The sequence below is a fragment of the Suncus etruscus genome, chromosome 10 (genome assembly GCF_024139225.1).
Source record: "Suncus etruscus isolate mSunEtr1 chromosome 10, mSunEtr1.pri.cur, whole genome shotgun sequence".
Lineage (NCBI taxonomy): Eukaryota > Metazoa > Chordata > Mammalia > Eulipotyphla > Soricidae > Suncus > Suncus etruscus.
In genome coordinates this window covers 63798498-63804779 of record NC_064857.1, presented here as the reverse complement: position 1 = coordinate 63804779, position 6282 = coordinate 63798498, and positions in this window count along the sequence as shown.

Sequence of the window (6282 nt, the reverse complement as noted above, 5' to 3'; positions counted from 1 at the left end):
CCCGAATGTTCAAGCACACCATGTGCCTTTTTGGGAGGACATATTTGTGTGACAAGTTATTCTCCACATTGAACTTCAATAAGTCAAAGTACAGGTCTAGACTTAATGATGATCATCTTCAAGCCATACTGAGGGTCTCAACTGCTTCCTCTCTAAAGCCAAATGTGGTTCAGATTTGTGAGAAGAAGTGCTGTCAAGTATCTGGCAGCAAGAAATAGGCAAAAGATGTCATGTTCAGAAGAACTTTCATGATCTCCACTCAATGTTCTATTCATCTTCAGAAGAAATAACTAAAACTGTTAATAATGACGTTTCAGGACATTTTTATTGTGAAATCCCTTATGCAGCCCTGCCTCACCCCAACTTTTCCTCCTGCAGCCCCCAGGTAAATTGAGTTTGAGACTCAAGGCTTAGAGTTTCCTGGACACATGCTCATCTTCACATCCTTAACTCCTCCCTGGCTGTGTTGGTCAAATGGTGTTAGTGATCCCTGGTACCCATTATGGCCTCTATTGAACCTTCAAAAAGGGTGGTTTATACTAACATCAAAGCTGATTAATCTAAAATGCTTATAAATTCTGTAATAGTAAGAACTATAAAACTTTTCAAATACATAAAAACAATGTTATGTCACTTGTGCATTATTCTTTACTATTTTTGCTATTGTTGTTTTTTGCAATAGCAACTGCTATTTACATACTTTATTGCTGATTACAATACTACATGAATTTTGGGAGAAGGGCAGAGTTCATTAAAACAAAGACAAATAACATTTTTATTTCTATTCCACAGAGCATAACAGAAATCACTAGACATTATGAAAAGAGATTCTCTAAGTATTAAAATGATAAATTATTTAGTAATGATTAGATGATTCCATCAATAATCCTATTGAAAGATATTTGCTGAAGTTTCAAATAGTTCCACAGACTTTATTCTCTGGGTAAGGCTCACAGAAACCTCTTGATATAAGATGGTCAAAACATTTAATCTCCATTCAAAGTAAATTGACATCTATTCAAAATAAAAATAATGACCCCTGGGCTCCCTGTGTGTGACACCAGGCGGGGAAAATCCGCGAAAGTACACCGGCCCAGTGGGGCTCAGCTGTGAAAGACTGTGAGTGTGACCTGTCTATGTCTGTCTACTGTCCTCTTGCGTGAAACTCTTGCGAGTGGAGCAAAAAGAGCCTCCAGAAACCTCGCTCGCCCAGACGCCATTTTCAGGGAGGGACTTCAGAGCATAAAAACCGGCTAACCTTTGCAAAAGCTGGCTCCCTGTGTGTGACACCAGGTGGGGAAAATCCGCGAAAGTACACCGGCCCAGTGGGGCTCAGCTGTGAAAGACTGTGAGTGTGACCTGTCTATGTCTGTCTACTGTCCTCTTGCGTGAAACTCTTGCGAGTGGGGCAAAAAGAGCCTCCAGAAAACTTGCTCGCCCAGACGCCATTTTTAGGGAGGAACTTCAGAGCATAAAAACCGGCTAACCTTTGCAAAAGCTGGCTCCCTGTGTGTGACACCAGGCGGGGAAAATCCGCGAAAGTACACCGGCCCAGTGGGGCTCAGCTGTGAAAGACTGTGAGTGTGACCTGTCTATGTCTGTCTACTGTCCTCTTGCGTGAAACTCTTGCGAGTGGGGCAAAAAGAGGCTCAGAGGAGCACGGCCGCTCCGCTTCGCTACGCGGCCGTGCACTCTTTCTAAGGAAAGAACTCCATTGCAACAAGAAGGAAAAATCACACTAAGAACGGCGCTATATCACAGAAGCAAACATTTCTCTCTGGACTGTCTTCTCTGTTGCATGCTCGGGCCTAAGATTTGACCCAGTGTGAGGCTTCATCCACGAAGGACTCCCCTCCCTTAGAGGCAAGTCAGCCCATCCAGAAAGGGAGGAGCCAGAGGAGTGTGCTGCCTACATCATATAGACAATGAATACCACCACAACACGTAGAAAAACCCACAATACAAGTGTGACAATGGGGAAACAACGCAGGCCAGCATCAGACATAGAGAATGAAGATGACAATTCTGAGGACCAGATAATGACTGAACAACTAATCAACCTCTCAGATAAGGACTTTAGACTAGCAATATGGAAGGTGCTCAACAGACTCCAAGAAACCATGGATCGAGTTGAACAGAACACTAATAAGAACCAAGAAAATATGAAGGCAGAAATGACAAAACTCCAAACTGAAATAACATGTCAACTAACAGGACTGAAAAAGTCAGTAAACGAAGTGAATGACAAAATGGATAAGCTCTGGGACAGGGTATCAGAAGCTGAGAATAGACTTGGTGCTGAGGAAGATGAGATACATAACAATTCCATACAGCAGGAGAGATTGGACAAAAAACTTAAAGCAAATGAGCAGACAATGGAAAAATTAGTCAAAGAATGGGAACAGACGAAAATAGAATTCTATGATAAGATCAACAGAAACAACTTAAGAATCATTGGAGTCCCAGAGACCCAGGAAGAAAATTTCCAGGAAGAATCAATGGTCAAGAACATCATTAAAGAGAAACTTCCAGAGCTAAAGAATATATGTGATCAAATCCTGCATGCCTGAAGAGTACCAACCAAAAGAGACCCCAGAAAAACCACCCCAAGACACATCCTAGTCACAATGACAAATCCCACAGATAGAGACAGAATTCTGAAAACAGCAAGATCAAAAGGGGAAATCATGTTCAAGCAAGCTTCCCTGAGATTTACAGCAGACCTGTCACCAGAAACACTCAATGCCAGAAAGCAGTGGTGGGATATTGTGACAAGACTGAATGAAATGAATGCTTCACCCAGAATACTATACCCAGCAAAACTCACTTTCCGGTTTGATGGAAGAATACATGGTTTCACAGACAAAAAACAGCTCAGAAACTTCACAGACACAAAACCAGTCTTAAGAGAAAAACTGAAAGACCTAATCTAAGACAAGACTACCCAAAAGACACACCAAATTTTGAAATAAAGATGGCGTTAAATCCCAGGACAATTCTTTCTCTCAACGTCAATGGACTAAATGCACCAGTTAAGAGACACAGAGTGGCTAAATGGATCAAAAAACTCAATTTAACCTTCTGCTGCCTACAAGAAACGCACCTGAATAGTCAGAACAAACATAGACTCAAAATAAAAGGCTGGAGAAAAGTTATCCAAGCAAACAACACCCATAAAAAAGCTGGAGTGGCCATACTAATATCAGATAATGCAAACTTTATACGCAGGAAGGTTGTAAGGGACAAAGACGGACATTTTATATTAATCAAGGGGTACGTAGAGCAGGAAGAATTCACTCTCCTAAACATATATGCACCGAATGAGGGGCCAGCAAAATATTTAATACAACTGTTGACAAATCTGAAAAATAATATCAACAACAACACAATAATTGTGGGGGACCTTAACACGGCCTTGTCAACACTGGACAGGTCAACCAGACTGAAACCCAACAAGAATATACTAGACCTGAGGAGAGAAATGGAAGAAAGAGGCCTAGTGGATATATATAGGACACTCCATCCCCAGAAACCTGGATACACATTCTTCTCCAATGTACATGGGACATTCTCCAGGATAGACTACATGCTGGCACATAAAACATACCTCCATAAGATCAAGAGAATAGAAATTTTGCAGACTACCTTCGCTGACCACAAGGCTCTGAAATTATTTGTGAACTCCAAAGGGACTCAGAAGAAAAACTTTAACACCTGGAAGTTAAACAGCCTCATGCTCAATAACCAGTGGGTCCGAGATGAAATCAAGGAGGAAATAAAAAGGTTCCTGGAAACAAATGACAATAAAGAAATAAACTATCAGAACTTATGGGACACAGCAAAAGCAGTACTGAGAGGAAAATTTATAGCTTTGCAAGCACACATCAGGAAGGAAGAAGGAGCTTACCTGAGTAGCTTAATGACACAGCTAATAGAACTAGAAAATGCTCAACAAAAGGACCCAAGAATAGGAAGACAGAAGGAAATAACAAAGCTGAGAGCAGAAATCAACGAAGTGGAAACTCAAAAAACAATCCGAAAGATCAATGAAAGCAGAAGTTGGTTCTTTGAAAAAATAAACAAGATTGATAGACCACTGGCAAACCTAACAAAGAAAGAGAGAGAGAGAAACTTGATAACTCGTATCAGGAATGAAAAAGGAGAGATCACTACTGATATGACAGAGATTCAAAGGGTAATCAGAAACTACTTTGAAAAACTCTATGCCACTAAAAATGAGAACCTGAAAGAAATGGATAAATTCTTGGACTCTTATAATCTTCCACGGTTGAAGGAAGAGGATGTAGCATATCTAAACACCCCCATCACCATTGATGAAATTAAAACAGTAATCAAATGTCTGCCGAATAACAAAAGCCCAGGTCCAGATGGATTCACTAATGAATTCTATCAAACTTTCCAAGAGGAACTACTGCCAATCTTGGCAAGACTCTTTCATGAAATTGAACAAACAGAAACACTTCCAAATAGCTTTTATGAAGCCAACATCACCTTGATACCTAAACCAGACAGAGACGCTACCAAAAAAGAAAATTACAGACCAATATCACTGATGAATGCAGATGCAAAGATCCTCAACAAAATCCTGGCAAATAGGATTCAATGCCTCGTTAAGAAGATCATCCACTACGATCAAGTAGGTTTCATCCCAGGAATGCAAGGCTGGTTTAACATCCGTAAATCTATCAACATAATACACAACATCAATAACAAGAAAAATAAAAACCACATGATCATATCAATAGATGCAGAGAAAGCATTTGATAAGCTCCAACACCCATTCTTGATCAAAACTCTCAGCAAGATGGGAATGGAGGGAACCTTTCTCAATATAGTGAAGGCCATCTACCACAAGCCAGTGGCAAATATTATCCTCAATGGAGAAAAACTGAAAGCCTTCCCTCTAAATTCTGGCGCAAGACAAGGCTGTCCTCTCTCACCACTCCTATTCAACATAGCACTGGAAGTACTTGCTATAGCGATTAGGCAAGAAAAGGATATCAAGGGAATCCAGATAGGAAAGGAAGAAGTCAAGCTCTCACTGTTTGCAGATGACATGATACTCTACTTAGAAAACCCTAAAGACTCTATCAAAAAGCTTCTAGAAACAATAGACTCATATAGCAAGGTGGCAGGCTACAAAATTAACACACAAAACTCAATGGCCTTTCTATATACCAATAGTAATAAGGATGAAATGGACATTAAGAAAACAACCCCATTCACAATAGTACCACACAAACTCAAATATCTTGGAATCAACTTGACTAAATATGTGAAGGACCTATACAAAGAAAACTATAAAACTCTGCTCCAAGAAATAAGAGAGGACACACGGAAATGGAAACACATACCCTGCTCATGGATTGGCAGGATTAACATCATCAAAATGTCAATACTCCCCAAGGCATTATACAGATTTAATGCCATCCCTCTAAAGATACCCATGACATTCTTCAAAGAAGTGGATCAGACACTTTTGAAATTCATTTGGAACAATAAACACCCTCGAATAGCTAAAGCAATCATTGGGAAAAATAATATGGGAGGAATTACTTTTCCCAACTTTAAACTGTACTACAAAGCAACAGTTATCAAAACAGCATGGTATTGGAATAAGGATAGGTCCTCAGATCAGTGGAATAGGCTTGAATACTCAGAAAATGTTCCCCAGAGATACAACCATCTAATTTTTGATAAAGGAGCAGGAAATCCTAAATGGAGCAGGGAAAGCCTCTTCAACAAGTGGTGTTGGCACAATTGGATAGCCACTTGCAAAAAATTAAACTTAGACCCCCAGCTAACATCATGTACAAAGGTAAAATCCAAATGGATTAAAGACCTCGATATCAGCCCCAAAACCATAAGATATATAGAACAGCACATAGGCAAAACACTACAGGACATTACAGGCATCTTCAAGGAGGAAACTGCACTCTCCAAGCAAGTGAAAGCAGAGATTAACAGATGGGAATATATTAAGCTGAGAAGCTTCTGCACCTCAAAGGAAATAGTGCCCAGGATACAAGAGCCACCCACTGAGTGGGAGAAACTATTCACCCAATACCCATCAGATAAGGGGCTAATCTCCAAAATATACAAGGCACTGACAGAACTTTACAAGAAAAAAACATCTAACCCCATCAAAAAATGAGGAGAAGAAATGAACAGACATTTTGACAAAGAAGAAATACGCATGGCCAAAAGACACATGAAAAAATGTTCCACATCACTAATCATCAGGGAGATGCAAATCAAAAC